The following is a 25,828-nucleotide window of genomic DNA, read 5'->3' on the forward strand; positions in this document are numbered from 1 at the left end:
GAATAAACTTCCATTGTGACGCTATAAGGCAGAGTCTTAGAAAGTTCTTCCAAGTTCAAAGAAAAGTTCCTCGTAGCCTCCGGAATTGTGTAGAAGTACAAGGTACCCACTTCGAACATTTATTATATTTCTTCTTGTTTCCATTTTATAAGTTGTAGGCTAAGCAATTAAATTTATCTATATTACAATTTTTTCCTCATATAGGTCTTCGACAGTAAGTTAGTCTTTTCAATAAATGATAAAAATTTTATGGCAAACCTTGGCATGTACAACGAGCTTAAGATCTACATATCTCCTTAACCATAAAATAAATTGCGTTGAACAAAGAGTACCTTTTTCTTAACAAATTGATTGTAAAATTAATTTTTGCTATGTGTAAATTGTTCAGGTTGTCTCTGTAAAAATTACGAAGACCATTGGACCTGAGTAAACTCTGGTCTTCAGATAGAAGTGAAGCATTATTCTTTCCGTCCACCACACTACTTGGACATACGTAATCATCTATTGGAAACTCATAATGTTCAAATGTATAATTTAGAAATGTATACTCAAATATAAGTTCTGATTTCGCATATTTGAATGCCTATAAGTCAGACACGAGGAGTCGTATGAGAATATTTTTCTTATCATTCAATCTACTCACTCTCGTATTTTTTGTATCAAGTCCCTGAACACCGGGTAAAGGGTCATCTGAAAATGGTGCTTACTATATATGTATATTATGTGCAATTATCATAATTTAGTTGTTTTCCGAATAGTTTTACCCATATTTTTTAGATTAGAAGCAAAAAACTTGGTGGGCATAATTTTCGACGTCACCTTTATTGTTCAACTTATAAACATCAAAAATTTTTGTAAAATGATAGTCACGCGATGATTTTCTGGACTATATGGTGGGTACATTGATACTTTTGAACAAAGTTCAGTTAAATTTTGGGAAATCAAGAGAGAGAGAGTGATAAACCTATGTTATTTCTTTCTCTATCAGCAAGTATGGCCTACTTGAACAAGATCCCGTACCGCGCTTCCTCGATCTCAAATATTAACGCTATGGTTATATGGAAATATGGAAATAAAACTAAATAAAATACAAATACAAATACAATTTATTGCACACATCTGGAAGACCGATTGAAACTCAACTATTCTAAACAGTCACGAAAAAAATTGAGGCTCTCGTCATAGCTATGGATGAGCTATAAAATTCATTAATCATAAAATTCTATTTATAATCTTAGCACACTATTCCGAGCCACCTTTACTCTCATAAACACTGGATGCAACGAACTGTGGGGTAGGTCGGAAAAAAGAACAAATTATGATCATTATGAGAACCATCAAACATTTATAATTTCATAAATTGACTACTTTTGAACAGAATCTTTTAGTTGAGTCACTGCTAAAAAGCAGCTGAGGACAGGATTTTTAAATTCACATGGTTAACTTTATTTTAAATATTGCAAGAGAATATCTGTCATTGATTGTATTTCATTTGTAAGGGGCAGGTCAGATCTGTCGGAAGGATGAGGCTAATTTGAAATTGATGGAATATTGGAAATCAACAATGATGTTAAGTGATCAGCTATTTATACAGAGGCCTACACATACCATTTTGTAGAATTGAACGGCTAGGGACCTTACATTTAGATCTTTTGTTAGATATTAGCTTAAGAAATTTATAAGAAATTCAGTTCTGAAATATTTGATCGTATGTATGTAAATAAATTTCCAAATAGTTTTGGAGAGAGATTTTTTGATTATCATACCTAGTAATTTACTTTATACTACCTGCAGGAAGTGAAACTTATAGGTTTGGTTATTTGCTTGTAGAAGTTTAGATAATTGTCTTATTTTAGTTCACTATTTCTGGAGATTACAGTATATAATCTGCTGACCTAAGATTCCTGGAATTGTTCAGTGATGTGTGCACTCGAGTTTGTACTCCCTCAAGCTATTCACCTTAAGTATCTTGAGGTTCTACAAGATTATTCGTTTGTCCGTCATTACAAATACAGAATTTAAATTTTGCTTAATTAGACACTCAAACATATTTAAAAGAAATGCTTTATTGTCAAAAAATTGTTACACTTTGTAGACATAAGTTTGTGAAAACTAAAAAACAAACATAAAAATAACTAAATAAAATTATACATAAGAAAACCACAATGAGTAACAAAATTACAGGTAACAGTAATAGGTAATAATTAGTATATAAATCCATAGTAAAATTGGAGGAGTATGCAGCATTCCTGGAATTAAATATTATTATTAGTATGAAAATCGCTTACAGAATAGAAGAGACTCAAATTATTGTGGAATGCGGAAAAGATAATATCTATTTGATTGGCAAGTCATTGTGCATTTTTTTTGTGTTGTAAAATATTGAGCCCTAAACTAATTCTGAGCTTGGAGTAGGTAGGTAAAGATCGTGCTCCGCGTTTCTAAGTGGACAGCCGTGCAACGACCTTACTGGAGAATTGGAGAACCGTGCTTACGAATTAGGCAAACGGATTCAAAGATGAATTGTCAGAATATTTGAGCTGGCAGTGAGCCCTGCTGTTTAGTCCAAGGAAATATCAAACAGCTCTTTTGTAGTTTGAAGATTCGTTCAAATTGCGTCGCACCATAGGTACCGAGAACATGTATATTTTTATATAACCTTATATAACTGTTTTCCACTATTTGATGATACATCTAGCTTAAATGGTCCCAAAAAGCTAATATTCTCGATAAATTTGAATAGTTCATAATAACAGGCGCAAAAAAATTAAATTAAATAAAAAATAGTAAACTAGAATTCAAAAAACAGTTAAAATAATTATAAATAAATAAATAAATGAAAATTTTAATTCAATGCAAATAATGGAGTGGTTTATTTGAAAATAGAGCCTGCTTTTTGATCTGAACGCACGTGCTTTGTGGTAGTATTTACCGGGTTAGTGAAGCATACGTGAACTAGTAAAATTCACTATTTTTGAGGTGGGACGGGGTATTATAAAAGCTTCTTTAAGACTAATCCCAATTTTAAAGTCGAAACTTTTCATTCTTTATTGTCTTTCTAGTGAGAGGAGATAAACTATACTAAAGTTCATTTATTTATAAGACGCAGGCTGACGAAAATTAAAACACGTCCGTTTGTATTTTATTTACCAAAGCAAAACAATTGTACCAGGTCACACTAATAACCTATATATATTATATATGTATCTATGTAGATATTGGGGTTTCATGTAGACTGCGAAGTATCTATTGAACATTTTATTATATATCAGAAAGTTTGTAACGTTTTCACTGCTCACAGCTTGCGTTACTTTTGTTGTTATAAACATTATACGATATAAACCAACTTCTTTTTGAGAATAATTTTCTTTATAAGATATTTTGTCATATTATCTTTGAGTAGAAATATTTACATATTATATTTCATACCACTTTTGTACTTTTGTATGTACTTGTTGGTGATATACTGGGTTCCTGGAATTTAAGTTACTTAGCACAGTTTAATTTGCCTTCTTTTAACTATTTTTATATAAACAAATTGAATGTATTTTCTTTTGAGGTTAAGTCTTGGCCTACAGAACGCAAGCATTATTCGAAAGCAGCATGTTTGGGACGGTAAGTTATTCATTGAACTAACACTGATACTAAGTTTTACCAAGACTTAAAGTATTGTGAAGCAATGTTCCAGTTCGATAAGCTCACAAATTCGAGCAATGTTTTAGTCATACTGGTGTGGGGATGACAGGAATGCTTGAATTCGTTGCACCAAATATTCAATTTTGCATTGTATTAAGATTGTACTCAAATTTTCACTTCATAATTATACGTGATGAATAGAGATGGGCGTATTCTTATCATTCATTGTAAGAGCTACTAAGTCAAGCTTTGTTCATACTCTAGGTATACCCACCCCCAAGGACGTCGAATCACGTACAATAACCTTTGTACCCTAAGCTACTAAATTCTCGGTTATATTGGTTAACTCTCGATATATATATATATATATATATATATATATATATATATATATATATATATATATATATATATATATCTTTTTCTCCATTATTCATTATGAAAAAATCGAAAACAAGTTACTTGGAATTGAAGTTTATCGAATTAATCAAGCTTTCGTCACGCTCAATATAATTTACTGAATTGAATTTAAATGGAAAAGTCTCCATATTCAATACAACAAAAAAAAATCGTATTGACTGGGTATCTAAAAATCATAGTTTTAAAACTATTTCACCTGTCTATATCTGTAGGAATTTAAAGAGATCTATGATATAAAATGTGTATTTTGTTTGTTGAAGTAGAGATATCAGTTTTCTTATTAGTTTTGTGGTTCAACAACTATTGCAGTTAAATTGAAGTAGATACTACTGTATATATATGAGGGACAGAGGGGTCAGAAATCATAATTATGCGATATCCTCCATGGTAATTCTATTATTTTTCAAGAAAGTGAATATGGAACATTGATTATTAATAACTCTTAGTTACTAGAAAAATGTTGGAGTAAATAGTTGTGGCATTTGTCTGTAATTCAATGCAAATTATTTTGCGCATAGGTGTGAGGACTTCATTTAAAACTTATTACTGAATTCTTTTCCCAAGAAACGTGAATATATTAATAATTGATAGTATCAGTCTTTGGAAACATTGACTGCCGTGTATACGCCATCCATAGAAAATATTGAACATTTTTTCGCTAAATCCTGTGCCACCTTCTGTTTGATAATGTATATTTTGCATAATAAATAGAAGGTATGCAATAAAACACATCCTTGTTCCACTTCTGTCGAGATTTTAAAGCATTATATTCAAATCGCGGCATCCGCATTACGATTTCGAATTTGTAAAGCCATCATTGGAAAATGTGTATTCTACTGATTGGAGCAGCGTTAAATGGTAGTTCAATAATAAATCTAGATGTGAAATTGGGTGTTACGAGAAAGAACGTTGGTCGTATTAATATAAAGATCAAAACAAAGGTAAAAAGCTACACAGTTATTTACAATAATAGGAAAATTTACTATTAACTTCATTTCGTTTTTATTTGTATCATTGACATGAAGAATTTTTCCACGCATTAATAAACAGTTAAATACTCGAAATATATTTTGAGAAGATCACAAAATTATCCGTCAGTCGAGAGCATTGCTCCTAAGTTTTTGATTTATAGGTATATATATAGGATTATGTATGTTACATAACCATATGTCTTTTTTCGTCTCATTACCTCACAATCTATTTTAGTTCTTATCAAAGTTTGTCTTTTTCTTATTTGAAACTAATGCTTCTTCATTAACAATAAATAACATATCTCAGTTACTGTGGTCTTATGTTTCACAAATTGTGGTTCTCAATGAATAACCCCGTTCAAAGCTGAATACGAATATTATAACTATTCGGTAATTATTAAACTTAGATGTATACACAGCTTAAGAATCAAACTATCTCAAAGAAATTTAGATGGAGGAGTCAGATATAGAAATCATAACTCTTACAATTAGTTTAAAAAAGAAAATATGATCCAGATTTCAACTAACTTTAAGAAGATAGTTGGTACGTTACTTAGATGATGAAATAGCAGCTATCCTAATATTTTCCTCCCGATGTTTTCTGGAACTTGAGCTCAATAATTGAAGTTTCTTCTCACTAAAAAAAACATATTTCACAAATACTTAATATGATTCATAACCTTTTAGAGCACGTCTATGACCGGAACCGAAATGCAGTGAAAATATAGACACAAAATTGTGCAACAGTTAGAATACTTTGTTTTAATAGCAAGTGTAATTTATATCCAAATGGAAATGTGAAAATACAGAAAATACAGAAAATGACATGTTCCGTGAAACAAATAGTTATTTCCCAAAGAGGTCGATTTTTACAATATACAATTCAAGTCAATAGTCGTGCCACTTGCTTACAAATTTTTCAATCATGATTTGATTGAATTAATAATTGAACACTGTTTAATATTGCGTAACGCCTATTGTTTTCCATTGAAGCGATTCATTATGTCTGAATTTCCAAGAATCCAGTTGTGATAAGAATTGGTTTGAGCTCTTCTGTAGAATAGCCGAATATACAGGTAATATACGAGGATTTCCTAAAAAGCTTCCGAACTAACAAAGAAGTAAGATACACATATACACAATCAGATCTTGTGAATATGGTAGGAGGTAAATTTTTACGATTCACTGAATAAGAAAAATTTTCGTTGTCCTGATGATAAATTGCGTTCTCCTCAACGTGATTGTTTCCTTGGAATATCTCCTTTGTTTTATCAAGGGGGAGTCGCGTCCCCAATTATGTGGAGCTTAGTAGTAGACGAACTCTTATGCGGGCTGACTGAACTCAGTATACCCTGTCAAAAATATGCAGACGACCTAGTCATTTACGCCAAAGGATGCTTTGAGAATACACCATGTGACGTAGTTTAAGATGACTCAACTATAAAAAGAGGTGGTGTCGATCGGTGGGATTGAAGGCGAGTACGAACAAGTGAATAATAGAGGGAAAATATTTGGGACTTACACTAGATAGTGAACTTCTCTGAATCAAACATGAAAAATAGATAATCATCAAAGCCACAAAAGACCTGATGGTGTGCAGAAATTTTGCAGGGAGAAATTGGGGTTAGAACCCAAAAATCCCACTAGAACTAGTCTAAATACCACGGGGAACAATATTTCAAAAGTGCAAAGACTGGCTTGCTTATGTGCAACTACGGCAAAGTAATATAAGTGATTCTAAATTTCCCACCTCTACAAATTGTACCGAAAAGCGTGGTAAGGAAAACATCTCTTAGAGTGCTCAGGGATGGAATCACGATCAAAACCCTTTCATGTAAGAAATGAATAAAAATACCAATAAATGATTCGAACCAAAAACAGCAGACGGAACTGGAATAGGAGTGTATGGGCCTAGAATCAAACACTCTGGAAGCTTGTGTAGCACACCAAGTATTTTTCAAGCAGAAATTCATGCAATTGAGAAATGTGTTCAGTTCAATCTACATAGGAACTTTCGCAAACAGAAGATCATCATCCTGTCCGATAGTTAAGCAGCCATTCGAGCTCTAAGCTCAAATACCATGAAATTCAAACTTGTTTGTGATTATCAAGAGAAATTAAACGAACTAGGCAAGAAAAATAAAATAACCCAACAATTAATTTCGTGACACACCGGAGATAAGTGAAATGGAATAGCTGATAAGCTCGCTACAGCGGGAACAGACAAGCCCTTCATAAGACCAGAACCCTTCTGTGGTATCAGCTACAGAACAATGGAAAAAGAAACTGAAAAACAGGCAAAGACTCTTCTGGGAAACCATAACCAGAGTAGATCTGATGAATGTATCAACCTAAGTGAGAACAATCTACGGATACTAGCAGGAGTTCTATAGGGACACTGTCGCCTCAACAAACACCTAAAGATGCTAGACCTAGGAGATAATGCGGTGTGCTGATTTTATTGCACATTCTCTCAAAATGTGAAACACTAAGGAGCTCCGGAGCACTATACCTGGGAGCGCTTGGAATATAAGACAATTATAGCCAGCTCACGTTCTAGACTTTTTGAAAGGAATGGGATTAATGGATCAGAAAGGAGTACACAATAGAACCTTTGGGTCACAGTGTATACGAGATCCCAAATCTATATATACGTATATCAAGTAATAATGATCGATAGCCTCCTGTTATGGTTTAACCTTTTTGAATATAGTCAAAGAACACCATTCTACTATTAAAAAAATCGTCTCTTTCACTTTTCCATCCTACAAAACCTTCCATGCTTTTTTGGGTGCCCTTCCATACGGGTGAAATAGAAATGTAGAAAAATTTCATTGATTAGCTTACAACGAAAATTAGTGAACTCATTGGTGAACGTAAATAATCATGGATATATCGGCGCATGAATACATATAACCGAACTTAATTGAATAAAAAACTGTGAAAAAGCCTATAAGATTGGTAGAAAAATAAATATTTATGTGTTTTATATATAAGGGAAATCCACACGATGAAATAAAATACAGATGTTTGGGAAATTTTTTTGTTGTATTTCAAGTATTGCTTTTAGGATTATGTATATTTTCCTGAAAATGCAACTGAAGTTTTCCGACAAAACATACATTTTTCATTTGTTGTGATCCCTAATATTTTATAATACCGTGTCCATTCGAAGAGTTCTCAATTAAAAAAGAAATGGAGACCAAGAAAATAATATCTGAAAAAAAATTTCACTACTTCCATTGGAGCTTTTTTTGTACTGCTCGAATATTGACTGTATCGGTCAGGTTGATTGTGACACCATGTTGGAGAAAGTAGAACTCCAAAAATACTCGCATAATTTCTCTTGAGAATGTCAATAAGCCATTCCTTTTTTTGGGAGAGGGATATTACTTGTGTTCCATGGACTATAATTTTCCCTAACAAATTACGCGTGTCATCTACGACCACCTAATTAGCTGATATTTGATGTCGCTATATTCGATGACGCCAAAAATATCAACGTACCCCATCATATGACCGTTAAGATGTCCGGTAAACAATATTGGTGGAAAATTTGTAGAAGTCTATCTTTTGTTCAATGATTCCAAACAGCGTGACACGTGAAAAACTAAACGACATCTCTGTTATTGTGAAATGGTATTTTCAACTGATTCATCGATCAACATAAGCGACCATCAGTTACAAAGATTCCGGTCCAGTTTTCTCTTCAACACGGTTTAACATACAGGTCTTGAAACCAAGCCCAAGGCTTGGACGTGGGTAGGGTAGAGATAACAATTTTGACATAATATTTTTCATTCGTTTGTGAATGAGAAAATATGCCAAACAAAAAACAAAAAATTGAAACAAAATTTGTTATTCAAGAAAAATTATCGAAGTTACTCTTCCCTCTTCTGATCTCTCACCAGCTAGGAAAAATACTTCCATAGAATTTCCTTAAGACAGACTAATTCATTTCATACCTATATTATGAGTATTTGCTACATTCTAATCACTTGGTGCATTAATTGTATTGACAAAATTAGATTTTATGAGAAGCAAATTCCAGATTATGAATGTGAACAAATTAATTAGAGAGATTCTATTGAAAAAATACTATTTCAATTGACCTATTATTTTCCACATTATACTTTGAAAACCCAATTGACAAACTAGGCAAAATCAAAAAAAGATTTTGTATGGGTTCTAGAGCAATGAATCTTGAAAGGATTAAGGCGGAGGCTGAAAGAAAGAAAAACATGAGTTTGAGCTGAAACACAACCAAGACCAACATGAACAGGAATTAAAACATAAAGAAGAGAAATAAGAAATGGAAATTTCAATTTTAAATCGAATATCTTCCAGTTTATATCAAAATACAATAAGCCTTGTTTGTTATCAAATTATATCTAACTGAATTGTGCCTATTAAATAGTAGGAGTATCTGGTACTACTTAATCAATATTGTTGTTAGGTTCTTCGATTATTGCTACTATATTTTCATATAAAGAGATTTCCACTCATATCCATCACATATCAAAAATTTCCTCATTATTTCCCCTAGGAAATATTTTCAGGTAAGTTCATTCTACTGCACCCATATACCTAGAAAAACGCTACGACTAGGCTTGTAGTGGATTTAACGATACCTATAACAACATAAATGTAATACAGACGTTTCGAGGTTTTCTAGACTTTGAAACAGTTTTTAGATATTGTTACATCTAACTACATGTAAGATCTCCCATTGTTTGTGGTTTTGATATCTTAAAGTTCTTATCTTCTCCTCATTAGTAATTGCATTATTCTTGCAAAGATAGAAGAGATTGAAACCTTCCAGAAAGATGAAATATTGATATACTACACTTACTCACCTCTCATCTTCTTTATAACTTCTCCTAAATTAGGCTGTTCCTTGAATTAACCGAAATCGAGCTACTGATTTCTCCTCACTCCATATAAAATAAAATGATTATCTCTATTTCTAAAGTTCCGGGTAGAACAGTTTTAATGCTAGTAGCTCTATAAAATCTTCGTCATCATTGAACTCCAGCGTTGAACATATCTTCTATGTTTATCCATTTTTACAACTATTATTATTTGTTCTTATATAACCCAAATTGCAGACACAAATCACATCCACAACACATCAGAACGCCGACCTGGCGGCCACATAGTGAGATAATTTGGCGCCTGTGAAATGTGCTAGACGCCGACTGAGGGGCCGCACACGCAAACAATAAAATACACGTGATTAGCATAAACCTAGTGTCATCAGGTGACAACGACTTTCTTTCTGAATAGCCTTTGTACTCTCCATATCAACGTTTCGATATCCGCTTTTTTTGTTTTTTGTTTGTGGCTTTAACATTACTGGTAATTCATAATGGAATACTTTCTATTTTTATTTAGGATCCATTGTATCCGTCACACATTTTGTTTACGTTCAAACTTGCCTCAATCATGCAGAACCACCGTTTTAAAATCCATGTTTATTTCGTTATGAAATATTCCTTTTAACAGTTGTTACAAAATGGAAATAGAGGTAAAATACGTGAAAACCAAATGTATCAGAATTAATATTTTCACTCTAAAGCGAGAATGTTTACATTCTCATTACATTCAATTGGTGAAATTGATTTCAGAATTACCACATTCACTAATGGTCATGGATAAAAATATTATCGAGTTGAAATAAAGCATAATGTAGCAAAATGTATCATGTAACGAGAAATTTGATTTAAGGCAAACAGAAAAATGCTCTCACTATCGTTGTACTTTAAGGATTCTCTTGTAGAACAATCTTTGAATAAATCAACGACAAAGCTGTTCCAGCAATACCAACGATATATAAATTATAGGAGGATAATAGCTTTTTCATATTCTTCGCATGTTCAGACAGATATTCCTATAAGCAATGATTTTAGATGAGCTCCAGTACAGCATTTTTCATATAAAATTAGGCAGTGACTACTTTCTAGTAGATCCGTAAAAATATATCATCGGAAATTAACGCTTGACCTGAATTAATAAAAATGGCATGGAATATATGATTTTTTTCAGTACAAAAATCATTCTTTTATTCGTGCCAAGATAATTGTTATGAATTTTCAATCATTTCAGCATTTTTTATGTGAGTCATCAAAAAAGAATTAGTATTCAAAAAATAAAGTTCATTTTTGATCAGACTTCAAATAAAATCCAATAAAAATGAGTCTACTTATAAAATTGATATATTATCTATTCATAACATCTGTTGTTGTTCATATATGAATTTCATTGTCGTCTTCCAAGTTGTTGCATTCATTTTCCTGAACTGTTTCTCACTTATGTCAGACATGACGAGACTTGTATCTGAAAATTCTTGTTTTGTTCTTCTAGTGTCCTCCTGAATTTTTTCAAGAATGATGTCTACATCCTCTATTATGGCACGATATAAAATTGAAACTACTTGGTTGATCACCATACTTAACTGACATTTATCCCAATCTTATATCAAACACTGGAGCTTCTTCTTCTTTATCGTATGTTAGGATTTAGTCCTGTGTTTGCATCATTAGTTGTCCAGCTGCATCTGGGATGATGAAGGCCGATACCGATACATCGAGAGACATCGTTCCGGAGTATGAAACAATGAACTTGTGAAGGATTTTATTCACACAATAATGTAACTTTGTATTAAAGTGAACACCATCGCTTGTAGGGAGTTATGAAGCATCTCAATTTTTCATTGTCAATTATACAACCATCAAACGGTTTGAAACTGATGACACCGTTTTTTTCTTCAATTCTCTAAAGTAACCTGCATCTGATATCTTCTTCCTTCTTGAGTACATTCTTTTACAGTTACCAAACTAGAACAATCTACTATATTCATGGAAAAGTGGCAAAAAATAAAACTGTGGAGAAAAAAAATTGAGTTCGCAGTTCTATGTTTCTCATGAATTCCTACGACGTTTTCGTATTTGTTTGTTCTTCCACTTGAACGTGAACTGAAGGGATATTATCAGTTTTGATAAAATTTGAATACAGACCTCTAAGTTTTAGAAAAGTAACAATACAATGCTAGTTATAAAAGTATAATCGATATAAATCTTCGATTAGTGTTTGTCTTAAAATGTTCATTTACTTAATTTGGACCCCAATCCCAAGTTTTTAGCTATAATCAATCATTCTATTGAATAAAGTTATTTTCATCACCAACTGTTTGTCTTGATGTATAATTTCTTGATGGAACAAATATATTTCGAATTGAATAAGTAACTGCTAGAATTGAGAAGAAAAAATTCAATCTGAAGAAGCAGTGAAGAAATGAAAATGCAGAAGCTGTATTATTCGCCAATATAACACAATATCAACTAGAAATTATATGTATAAACAAATGTAGTTAGGATACTGAACGGTTGAAATTATAATAAACTTCTCCCTCTTATCAACAAAATCGTTTTCCAATCTCATCAATATTTACATTAGAAGATTATGATTTGCTGATATGGAAATATTAATTTGTTTGCATCGCAAAAAGACTGAGTACTGAGTATCTATGCAATGTTTGCGTAGAACCCCATAAGATGCAAACAAATGATAAATTATGGAATCATCCAGTAAATTTGACAATTCCAATATTTCGAGTTTGATCTGACTTACTATCACAACCCCAAAAAGAGATCTGACCAATCAAATACAACTTTCGAAAGTATCGCTTTTTAGTTAAATTACAAATGGAAGTATACAATTTTGATAGTAAATATTGAATGCATTTTACAGATCAACAAGATTGATGCATTGTCCAATAAGCTTAGCGAGATCGATTTACGACCTTTTCGACACTGAGTTGGAGTTACTAGCAGTTATATCCAGTGTTATAGTACGCAGATTGATAGTGCGAGGACGGGTACTATCACCGGTGTTGTAAAACATATACACAGCGTACATCCCAAAAACAAAGAATACCATGACAGCGCAATAGCAACGAGGTGCGTGAAGTTGAAAAACATCAAGAAAAGACTTCAAAACGCTGCAAACTAGAAAGACGAATTGTGCAAAACATGGAAATAGAAATAAACTACGTCAAAAAAAGCCAAGTAAGTTCTCTACAAAAAAAGAGATTCACTGACCCGACCAGAACGTGAAAAACTCTGTCGACAAAGTAAGAGAGTGAGAGCAAGACTATGCGGATTAATCGGTAAAAAAAGGGAGCTAAATACGGAAACACAACCCAGATTTTGGATTAGGAATATAATAATATTGGTTGCATGGGCTCACAAATGGACTAAATATCCAATGGACAACAAGAAGCGAGGAACTATACGGACCAACGGGACCGCAAAAATATTGCACATCATGGACGACCGGGCAAAAAAGCTATGCGAGTAGCTGGCAACGAGGAACTAAGGGAACTCATCAGGTATACCAAAGAGGATCATGAGAAAAACAGAAAGCCCAGAAGACAACTGAATCGATAGGTTAAGTAGGTTAAGTTAGATTAGTATGAAAATGACTAATATACAAAAAAAAACAGAAAACCACACACCAAAAAACAAACCCGAAAAAACAGAGAAAAAAAATTGGAAAACAAAAAAAAAATATTTCTTTGGTTTTCCGAGTCAATCCACACCCCCCGATACTCCGCATTTCATAAGCATGTATAACTATACATCAGGGATAGCTGTAAAAAGGCGAAGAACCACTCAGACTAGATCTTTTCTTGCCGAAGAAGGTTGGAAAGGGTTTACCCAAGGCAGCGAAAACACAGTTATCCACATACATTAAGACATCCAGGCCAAGAAGACAATAATGTATATCCAACAGGCAAATTCCTAACAAAAAAAGATAAGACTTCCTAGAATCTCCCGTAGAACTCAAGAGAGAGGAAGGAGTCTACGCGCGAAACTGTAACGCAAATGAGGATAAGGACATGTGGAAATGACAGGGGGTATGTTCCTCTTCGTTCCCATCCGCGGATTTAACGAATGGTTGATGCTTGGAGGGACGGGCACATGTGTGTGAGTGTGTGTAGATTGATCATTCTGATTTAAGAGTTCTAACACTCACTTTAGAGTACAGAACCTCTCGGCTACAGGGGAAAATTGGGTACTGGTTTAATAGAGCTGGCTTATGATATATTGACAGGAATTGGTTTAGTGGGCTCTGTGACTATTACCAAATGAGAGTATTGAGAGGACTATGGAACAATAACTTCTGGGATGAAATTGAAATGTTATTATAAGGTGAAATTTTAAATCGGAGAAGACAGGCTTCATAAATATAGTAGAAAACAATGTAAGGCCTTCATTATAACCAAAATGTAATAGACCCCATAAGTCCATCCTTGTGTAAAAGGATAGGTGAACATTTTGTTTTTTAAGAAGGTAATGAACGGCCGTATATCATTATAATAGTACGGAATGTATTAGGATTGGACTCGCTTGCAAGGTTTCACGATATAAATCTTATTGAACGTTTCTGACATTATACTAGAGGATCAATTATGCCACGAAACAATTCACCGGTTGTTACCCAAAAAATTGTGAAAAAACTATCAAATTATGGGGGGAAGAAATCATTATTACAAGCCTTTATTTCACAGTCCTTAAAGTTGCCCTAGTTTTTGTATCAGATATAAGGAGGCTGCAATATGTTTGAAACCCCGTGTAAATGGGGTGTAAACATATCGGGATATTTCAGGTGAATTGTTTGGTGAATATAATGAGAATTTACTCATTTATTTATCAAATATATGGATATAAAGTTCGAAAAACTGTAAGAGACCAAATCAGAAACAAAGTTATAGGAAAACAATGTGGAATAATTCACTTAGTCAGATGAAAACTTGGAAGGAAATGGGCTACTTCAATGAACTTAAAGAAACAATCAGCAGGACAGTGCAATATTTTGATTTTTGCCTGGTAGCATGGGGCTGAGATTACAGCCACTCGTGGAAATACTAATCGAGGTGGTTCACCAAACTGGCCCATTTAATCACGAGATATAAGGTCAAGCTCGCACGTCTCTTCATTATTTAGATTTTTGCCCAGTGATTTGGGATTAAAATATGACTACTCGTAGAATTACCTGTTGAAACAGTAGAAACCCGTCAAACTGACTACTTTATTTACGAGATAGAAGATCTAGCTCGTACTTCTCTTTCTATTTTTTATTTTTGCCTGCTGGATTGGGATAAGAATGAAACCACTTGCAATTACCAGTCGGGATAATAAGACAGGTCATTTACTTGCGAGATAAAGTCTAACTCACAGGAGTTTTTTATTGTTTATCAGTTTTTGTTGCTTGTAGTAATGAGTGTGTGAGGTTGAGGCTACGAATTGGGTGTTTTAAGCAGGTAATGAAATTTGTGTGTTGGAAAGTGCGTTTCCGTTGTATAGGCTACTTGGAACGAGAGTCAAAGTTCATTAGACATATTTTGTGTTCTGCTCATAGGCAACTTTGTATACGAGTGAGGAAGACATAAATCAAGCAAAATGCTTATTGTTGGTAGTGGGGTTAATTTGGCAATTTTCCATCGAAGAATGTTGTAAGAATCAGTAAAACGTTCATTTGCATCTTAGTTGTCAAAGAAAAAGGTCAGTTTTTTTTGATAGTACAATTGTCACTTTGACATTGCTCGGAGGAATAATTGGTTTTCAAGCTATCCTAGTATTCCCTGTGAAACTACTCTTTTAGTTTTTTTTTTTGTTTCAATTATTCGCAATAATAATGGATGATATGCTAAGAGAAGTGAAAATTAATGTCAAAAAATACAAATTAGTGAGATGTGATGAAAGTAAAGTTGTAGGTGTTTTTAGTTTTCGCTATAAATGAAAAGGGATTCTATTAAATCATGATCACTTGGTAGCAGGTATTTAAAATAAGAAAGAAATACGAGGGAATGAAAAGCAAGAGATAGATGTGAATGGAAGGATATAAGTAGTAATTGAACTATATAATGGTTTATATAAAAGTATTGTTCGTTTGGTTTGTAGTTTTCTCATATTTTGTTAGATTTTCAGATTTACAGAGTTAAATAAATATAACTTCAGACTTTGGAAAAGAAGTATATTCTTTTAACATATTACTAAGATTACCAGCAGATAGCTGGAAAAAATAAGATTGTAACAAAAGGCTCCCTGAAGAAACACCCAAAAATGGAGTAACAGTTGAAAGGAACCTAGAAATTGACACGTCTTGGGTAAGAAATGGAACTTTTTTTGTATTCCAAATAAAATTAGATTTCGATTTCCAATTTTCCCATGTTTTGAAATTTATAATAATTGTTCAATGTATTTTTGTGTGCATTATTTTCAAGCACGCTTCTTCTATTTCACGACTATCCATTTCGGAACGCCGAACATAACCGTTAACTACCTACTTCACGTTCAGAATTAGTTGAAAGCTCAATATTTTACAATTCAAAAAAATGCACAATCACTTTCCAATTGAAATCGAATCGACATCATCTCTTCTCGCATTCCGAAATAATTTGTAATTTGCAAAGTGTCTTCTACTCTGTAAACGACTTCTATTCTAAAAATAATATTTAATTCTGAGTATGCTGCATATTGATTTAATTTTTGCTATGGAATATCGAACAATATTCAAATTTTGATTCGTATGTATTCGCCAAGTCAAAATATCACTTATTTATTCCTGAAAACGAATGGATTATGAATGGAGGTAATGAACGTCATAACCCGACGCCAACGTAAGTAGTTTTCAAAAAATAATGAGGATAAGCCGTATGATGGAATACACGTTTGTTAATTTCCAAAGAGACTCATAAAAAACAGAAATGCAATGTTTCCTACAAAGAACAAATTATTTCCAATTGTTGATCTGAGATAATTGGATCTTTTTACAAATGCATCATACGCGTTCAAAATATCAATAATTGGAATATTTTCATTTGAACACTGATGAGAAGCTCGAGAAAGCTGTTTTAGACAAGTCAATTGATTATGTGATTGATTTATTGATTTTAGAATAATATCAAAACAAAAATGGTACAAGGTTGATTAAAGGTGTTTGGGAGTTTTCCGGTTGTCACGTAAATGTATTTCCACTTCCGTCCTTAGCATGTAGTTGTCTATTTTTGGTATTTCTCGTCTTCAGAATATAAGAGAGCATACAAATATGCTATGTTCGTACTTAGCTATCCATTTCACTCCAAATTGCAGAAACAGGGTCATATTTAATTATTTGAAAGTCACAATAACTTTGAACTATTCTTTGGCAGAACTTCAAAGTGTACAATGAGTTGACAATAAACATTGATATGCACGGACAGCAGTATTTTGCGTTCCCCTTAAAAATTAGTTTAGTATACTACAAGAATCAAGTTGTGGAATGTTGAAAATTGAAATAATAATTTTTAAATACTTTTGTCCACTCTTATCCATTATTTTGAGATCTTCTTCGTGTACTTATATAGAGAACATGGAAAAGTTACTGAAATAAAAATAATGGAAATAAAAGGATGTCTACTTTCGGAAGCATAGTTGACGTTCTCTTACCACTGATTTGAAGCAAACTGATGAGTTTTGAGTCTAGGCCTAGTTGAGTATGATGGTTATCTGAAAAGATTTTTACCTTAACCTGAAGATATCAGTATTTATCAATGTAAGTTGAGAGGTATATTAGCTTATGTGTTGAGAGATTCATACTTAAATTCGGGACTCTGGACAGACAAAAACTGCAATAACGAGTGAAATCATTGATAAAGTGGGCCAAATGGTACTATATAACGATCGAATTAATGCTATAGTAATAGAAGAAGCCACGGGAATATCAAAAGAATGCTCAGCGTTTGCTCACTTCAAAACAAAAGTGCATTGAATGAACAATTATTGAGCCTTGTTGTCATGGTTTAACAGGAATGAGTTGAGTTTTTTGTGTCGATTCATGACAGTGGATGAAATCTCCTCAATTTTGAAATGAAATTACAGTCAAGGCTATCCACTGTCTTCACGAATTTGCTCTAAATATAGCAAATACTGTTCCGTCGACTGGAAAAGTGGAAGCGACTGTTATTTGGAGATAATTTTCTGCATCCAAAAGGTATAACAATATTAGAAGGGTACGCATCATCACTTGATAAGGTAAAGGACGAAATTGCTCTGGTGCTCAACGACATTTGTCGGTCTCTTATCCTTGATCTTTCACATGCAGTTGAGTTATTTTGAAGAATGTTTTGGTATACGTGAACGCTTATTTTGAGGAGAAAGACGGCAACTACGTGGGTGGCTGTTGAAGCTTTGAGATAGACAAAAAAAAAATATTGAGATTTAGACCTCGCAATTGATTCTCATCTGCAGAAATAAGAGGTAATCATTGGATTCCAAAGAAGAACTGTACGGCAGATGATTCGTCTTCTGCGATTAGTTTCCCTGATTTTTTCGAACAATTCTGAAAAACAAAAACTGGTGTAGTATTCCGAATTGATTTTCTTCGTTGCTAGGAACTTGTCAAGTTATTCCGAAGGAACAAACGATTATTTGCTTCGATGTGCTTTGTGCGATCAGCTCTTATTGGATTTGGTTCATCTTGAAAAATCCACACAGTCTATTGTTGTCAAGTTTTGGGTATATATGCATAGTTCCAAGATATCTTACGAAGTCTCGAGATTGAATTATTTCAGCATTTCATCGCACCAATTGACAAAAGCTTTTTATGAGCAATTGTCAAATTATGCGGCATCTAACGCGAACAAATCTTCTTGACCACGATTAAATTCGAAAAACCAGCGAAACACAGAGGCTCGAGATGGTGCTTCTTCACCAAAAGTCGAAGCGAGCTCACACGTTTACCATTAATAATATTAAACTGTATGATGGCTGTGTCAGATTTGATATATTCACATCAATGTTGCCATATCTCAAATTTAAGAAGCCATCCTTTTAACATTTGGAAAGCTTAAGAAACTTGAAACATCACTGAATTTAGCTTTGAAAAATAGAAATAATTATGATGGAAATGTCTTGTGTCTCTGTTATGTTGAGAGCTTAGCAGGCAACTTATTGGCAACCTCAGCTGTTTTGGTTTCCTATTCTTATTTTATTGCTATTCGCATTAATTTTTTTTATCAAGACCTGCTCGTAAGGGTAGACATTTCCTTAAAAATTTATTTTCATTTGAAATCCTTAATTCCATTTCTCACTTCAATCCTCGGTCAGTTTATGCGATGAATAAGAAGAAAAAAATAGTACACAGGGTACTTGGAAAAAGGTAAGCTTCTTATCAAGTAGGGGTGCCATTTCAAAATAAGTTTGGTTAGAAAATTTTATAACATCGACCATTAAAACAGGTAAGAATAAAAAACACATCCATTGTGCATCTATGGAAAGTTAATAAATTCTTCAAGCAGATCAATAATATTGAGCATATCAAGCTAGTCCAGCTGAAAAAAATTCCGCTTAGTTATGAATTCTGTCGGATCATGTTCTATTTATTATCAGAATATCTATAATAAATAGAGAAACGCCAAAATTATTCATTATTTCACAAAAATTCATAAACATTTTTAATTGTTACATATTGGTTTGTAATAGTTAGGTTAGGTTGTCGATGAGATTTTTCAAATCTTAAGTTTATTGATAGTGCATATTTTGATATTTTCACATGAATGAACAGTCTTTAAATACAAACAAGCTGGTAGGAATATGTTATAAAAGGTATCCAGGTACTTGATACATAGTGACACACTGAAAAGTGAATGTTTCCTGCCTATGTACGATTAAGGAATACTGCTAGCCTAAACATGTGCTATTTCGACAGTTTCACCATCATCTAACTGAAGCAATGATATTTTTCCTTCAAGTGTTATTACGAAAGACTCAAACTATAGACAACTGTCTGAATAATTCAATACAGTACTTTATATTTTGAATATTATTTTCGTTAAATTGTGCTTCGTCTGTTAACAACAGGATTGTCCTCTTTCCAAATGAGTTTCTTGTTAATTAAGCAACAGACTTTACTAATGAGCCCGCGTTTTTTCGAACACCGTTAATAATTAACAAATGTTTCAATTTTCACTCATTTTCTCGACATCAGTTCCAAGGTTTTCTTACATAGCTAAACATACTTAAGGGTAATTGGATTTCCTCGTGCAATACAATTTTCTGTCTGGTTACTTTCTCATTAGCCTTACTCCGTGTTTAATCAAACCTTTTTATTAAATTAGCAAATGTCCTTGCAACTGAGTGCCACTTGTCGAGATGTTATATAAATAACTTTGACCTTAAGAGAGTTTCTCTAGCTTTCTCCAATAGGTCCTACCACCTTGACTTATTACTGTTGCTGATTACTGGCTGTTTTGAATCTACGCCTCATTATTAATTGATATTATATTAACAATTTCATTATTATTGAAAGATGGAATCATGGCATTCATGAAATTCTATCAAATCAGAACATTCCGTCACATACATATTAATTGTACAAACTATTTTTTCAAGATTAGAGTATTTTCTCCGCAATAACACTGACATAGATATGATATTTGCTACTCATTTAGAATCATCATTTCTATTATGCTCATACCTTCCTAATTTTTTATTGAAGATCATAGTAAGGTTCTGCGTAGTTAAGAGATTTCTCTAAAGACAAAAATTGCAAGATAGACGTAATTCAGATGCCAAATTTGTCCTAACAAATTTTGATATATTTCTAGAAGATTTATGGTGAAGTCAACAGCCAAATAACTTGTAAAAAACGTTTATTCCAGGTATTATGGTGAGGTAATTAGACATAAAAATAACCAGTGGGCTCAACATTTGTGCTTTGTCAGCTGTGGAGTACTGTGGAGGGAATTGTATAATAAGAGATGAAGTGTGCTCTTTGCAATTTCAATGATATGGATTGAACCTACCAACTATTTTCATGATTTATTTATTTTTCTTCATATGACAAACACTGCAAGGTATTTAAAAGAAGAAAAGCGTGAGATCGATCATCCATATTTGCAATCTACCGTAAGACCCTGATAATGCAGACTATTGATTGACTAGCTATCGATTTGGTTGAAAATAGAGACAATAACGGCTCTTCAGGAAGCTCCAAGGTTGAGTGTATGGATAGGTTCACACCTTATTCCGAAGAGTCACGTTTGATTATTTAAAGAAGTACTAAATTATTTAGAACTGTCAGAACATTCTCGCTTCCGTCTATTCAAGAAGTGAAACTTAATTAAAGGGATTAAAAATTACGAAATGGAAAAATGTGTTACATGCCTTAACTAATATCAATGGTTTAATGCAGGAGTTAGATATCAATCATTTTTCTTGTAAATGGTGCTAGTCCAGATAATCATCGAAATTGTCTGACAACTTGAGGTGATTCACAATTTCAGTGGAACACAAGAAAGAGTTTAGGAAATATTGCTCGGTAAATGGAACAGTCGTGCATTAAATGAACACTTTATGAGGCGAAATTGGTCGGAAAGGTCCAAATTTCAACCAAAATGTTGAAACTGAGTATGTTCGTCCTGTAGACTCATAAAATTATTCTTTGCTTTCGCTTCACATTAAAGTGGAACCAATGAATACATTACATATGAATTAAGAGGGTGATACTTAAAACAAGTGAAACAAGTCTTTTCCCATTTAAATAACGCCAATATCAATTTTATAGAATAGCATACCAAGGAATTCTTTCGTGAGTGTCGTGAGAGGATATTTCAGCAATAATTGGGCAGCAAATTACGAACATATGATTAATGAACTTTTACAATCTCATAAATCGCTTGGCTACCAATTTTCGTTAAAAATCATTTTCTTCTTCGGTTACAAGAGTACTTGGTATCTAGCAATGATGGGTTTTCACTACTAGGTTTTGAAGATGAAAAAAATAAAATGTGCTACATATGAGTGTTTTTCATTTTTTATGTGTTAGTTAGATATCAGTGATATAAATTGTCGATATTTTAGATAAACATTGAATGTTACTGATCTGTATGTTAATGCTTCTTTATGTACATTTTGGAATTTTAGATTTAGGTTTATTCTGCTTCATTATGCTATGTAACATCATAATACAGCACGACATTTTCCTCCACAAGTTTAGTTATCAAGATAATTATCATTATTCTCATTCAAAACTGACTGTTGTGTAGTCATTTCGAAACCAACAATTTAAGATAGTACTTCATTTTCAATCGCAACTATTCAATTATGGTAGACTTGAAGTTGAGTTGATCTTTATAACTATAACTATATTACCTACAGAAAAATCTAGAGTCAGTCTCAGTTGATCTAATTAAATGAAGTTATGCATAAAAATATTAAATGGATATCGATTTAAGGAAAAAGTTGCACTTGCAAATGAGACACTTCACTCAAATTAAATTAAACTTGATATCGATAACAAAAAAACAGGGAGAAAAGTTACATAAAATGATATTCCTACAATTAGGAAATAGTGATGGTGATAACTGAACGCTAAAAAAGAGTCTTCAGCGATATATAAAGAAAAAAATTTGTGAACTGACTGAAGAATAAGATAAATAGATTATTATCGTCTTTCAAATGAAATAGAAAAATGATTAAATTCAGAAATTTATAACAAATTCATTGAGAGTAGAGAGATATATAACAACTCAATGTTGAAACATTTCAGCTATCGATATTCCGAGTTACATCTTACTTAGTTCAATAAAAATAGATATATGAACATGTGTCAACAAGCCTCTGTTGAACAAATTTGAATCTATGTCTTGTAACTTCTATTTATATGGAAAACTATACAAAGTGTACATGAACTTGTCACGATACCAGCGTTTGAAATTAGATTATCAGACAAACGATGTCGAATGACAAGACAACGTAACATATTTGTTAGATGATGAGATGTTTCTTCATAATTATCCAGAATTTGACAAAAAACAAGGTTAATTTCTCTTTTTCCACTCCTAACGATGTATATAACAAGACAATATGCTTCAAAAGCTCATTTACAAATAACAACTAGAAGTTCTATTGATGTTTCTTTGAAAAAACTTTAATAATAGTAGCCTCCATTTTTGTCGTTAATCAGCCATCCTCTCTCACTCATAACCTCATTTCCCTCTACCATTTCTAGCCATTTATAATATAAGAATTCTTCTAACATACCCTCTATTGCCATTATGTTTATAGCACCATCCACCTTATTCTTTGTACCTTTCAGTAATGATTTGAAATCCAATATCGATAACTTCCTGTACTGATATCATAATTATTTTTTTTTTCATGACCCATGTCCCAGTTTTTTACATCCAATCATTTTGCTCTTCAATATTTCAACTCATCTTAGTCCAGTCCATGTATTTAATATCGTTCGGGAAGCCTTTCAGTAATTTTATTGAGCTCGTTGTTTTTCACTTACCCTTAGACAATGAAAACATTTTCGGCGTCTATAAAAATGATTTCTTTCATTGCATCCATTGTATGTTATTTTACCCCAATAATATTATATTATCTGCATTCATCATAACATCGCTCCAACATCAAAGTTACATCATTGGTATTAGTAATCATTTTATGCTTGAAACGGTATAATATTACTTTAGTACTAAGTTTATTTTTTACTATGATATTTTCACACCTTCTTTAGTAAAACATGGAAACGGGATTTCCCTGTTTAAATCCTTGCCTGGAATGTGACCATGGGTCAACTTCCCATCTACCAATATATTCGATCATATTCTTTTAAGGATTAGTTGACTTTACTTAGTTTTTTCAAACGCCTAAATTACCATATTTTGTATCAGATTAATGATACCGTAAAAAGGAACGTCCACTAAAAATATCTTTTTATAATGTCTCTTTTTTGTAAATTGGGCATATAATACAGTAATTTTCCATACTTTCTTCGTCAATTCGTGTCAATTCGTGTTTAATAATATGGAAGATTTTTTCCTAAGCCTTCAGTTGTTATTCGTTTTATTTCCCTTTTGATTATTTTAATTGAATAAATCATCGTCTGATGGCTCGTATGTCTCTGGTCTGGGATCATCATATTCAAGTTTACAATTCTCTGTACAGCTTGTACCCCTTTTTCTACCATTGAGCGAATGGCATGAGCCGTACAACCCCCTGATTAGAAATTTCTGTTTTTATATCTCTGTACTATACCTTAATTTTTATCAACGTTTGCTCAACATATTACATACATCAATTTTTGCCTGCCGACTAACAATTCTCATCTATTTTTCTTGTCTTGAAATTTTTCTTCAATATTTTCTTCATTCAATTTTAACGTCTTCAGCCACGCAAGATTCATGACATCAATATTTTCCTACCTATGTTTCAACTATGTCACTATATTCCCTGACTCTAAAAATTTCATTAATTTATCTTCTGTTCTAATCTATAACTCTTTCTTTACCTCTCCCTTATCAAAAGAAGTATTCCTTTGAAGGCAATCGAATTATTATAAATTAGACGGCATTATACGCCGATATTCAGACAGTTCTACTTGAAAAAATCATTATTATACCTCGCTTTAACTTGCTACAACTTGTAAAACGTGAAAAGACAAGTAATAATCTGCTACCTTTTTCTATATTACTTCTAAGGTCGCAACCCTTTTCTCCTTATATAAACTCGAATTTTCCTACGTATAAAATCATGAGTAGCTTTGTCAACTGATTTCAGTTTTTCTTTACATGTTTTTTGGTTCTGTGAATGATCCACAGGAACCTCTTTCTCCACTACTCGACAAATGGAAAATTTATTTACTTTTGTTAATTCAACAATTATTCTTATTATGATTGCATTATTAGATTGCTGAATATTTCCTTTTTAAACATTGATTTAGACTTGAAATAACTTGATGTGTTTGAATATCTAAATTTTCATTATTAAATCCATACCTGTCATGAGAGTCCACGTGGACTGACGGTTTGTTAGAAATTTACTGAATTCTCTACAGGGAGTAAACATTATTTCTCATGTCTTGATTTGATATGAGTGCCGTACTGTTTCTTATTTTCAAAAAAATTTTAGAATGCACGATTGTAACTCATTTTGAAAAATTCTTGTATAAAATTCCTGTTCCAATGAAGGAACTCTTTGAAAATCTGAAGAATAAAAATACAATATCATATTGCAAACGGACTTTGAATACGACACTATATAATCGAAATAATATATGAAAAAGATTTTCTTGAAGCCTGTTTTCGAAATGATATAATATAAATAAATATGAATAACCAAAACGTGCTGGATTTTGTACTCAGGAAAAAGTCTATTTCACCGAAGAACGAAGAAATCCATCAGCTTATCTTTGGAGTTGCAGGAAGTGTATGCAATCTATTTAGATATTTATTAGGTTTGTATATTTCGAAATTATTGACTTCAAATTTGCAAAATATGCATATATGTAAATTACGGTACGGTATGTGACATTTTCACATGATGATAAGAAAATAACGTTACCACATTTTGATTTATTGAAAGAGTGTATTCCAATGAAATACAATTAACCGAATACCTTATTTTCCAAAATAATTTTCTTCTGTTTTCTAATCAGTAACTAAAACACTTACCACAAAATTTTCGCAACCATAACTTGTTTGAAATCAATTTCCAGAAAGCCATTTTCTCAAGTTTGGGAACAAAATGTAATCTGAGAACGACATATCACCTAAATAGGGCGGTCAAGACAGTAAATAGTGACACTGTACGGCTAATTTCTCTGTATCATTAACGGACCAATGCCCATAGGGAAAAGGAAACCATTTATATGAAACAAAAGCGGAAGTTTATCGTTCATTTTAGCATCAAAACTTCTACTATATAATTTACTTGGATTGCGTTTGAGAATATCTGAAAAACGTAGCTATT

The sequence above is a fragment of the Diorhabda carinulata genome, chromosome 3, assembly GCF_026250575.1.
Source record: "Diorhabda carinulata isolate Delta chromosome 3, icDioCari1.1, whole genome shotgun sequence".
NCBI lineage: Eukaryota > Metazoa > Arthropoda > Insecta > Coleoptera > Chrysomelidae > Diorhabda > Diorhabda carinulata.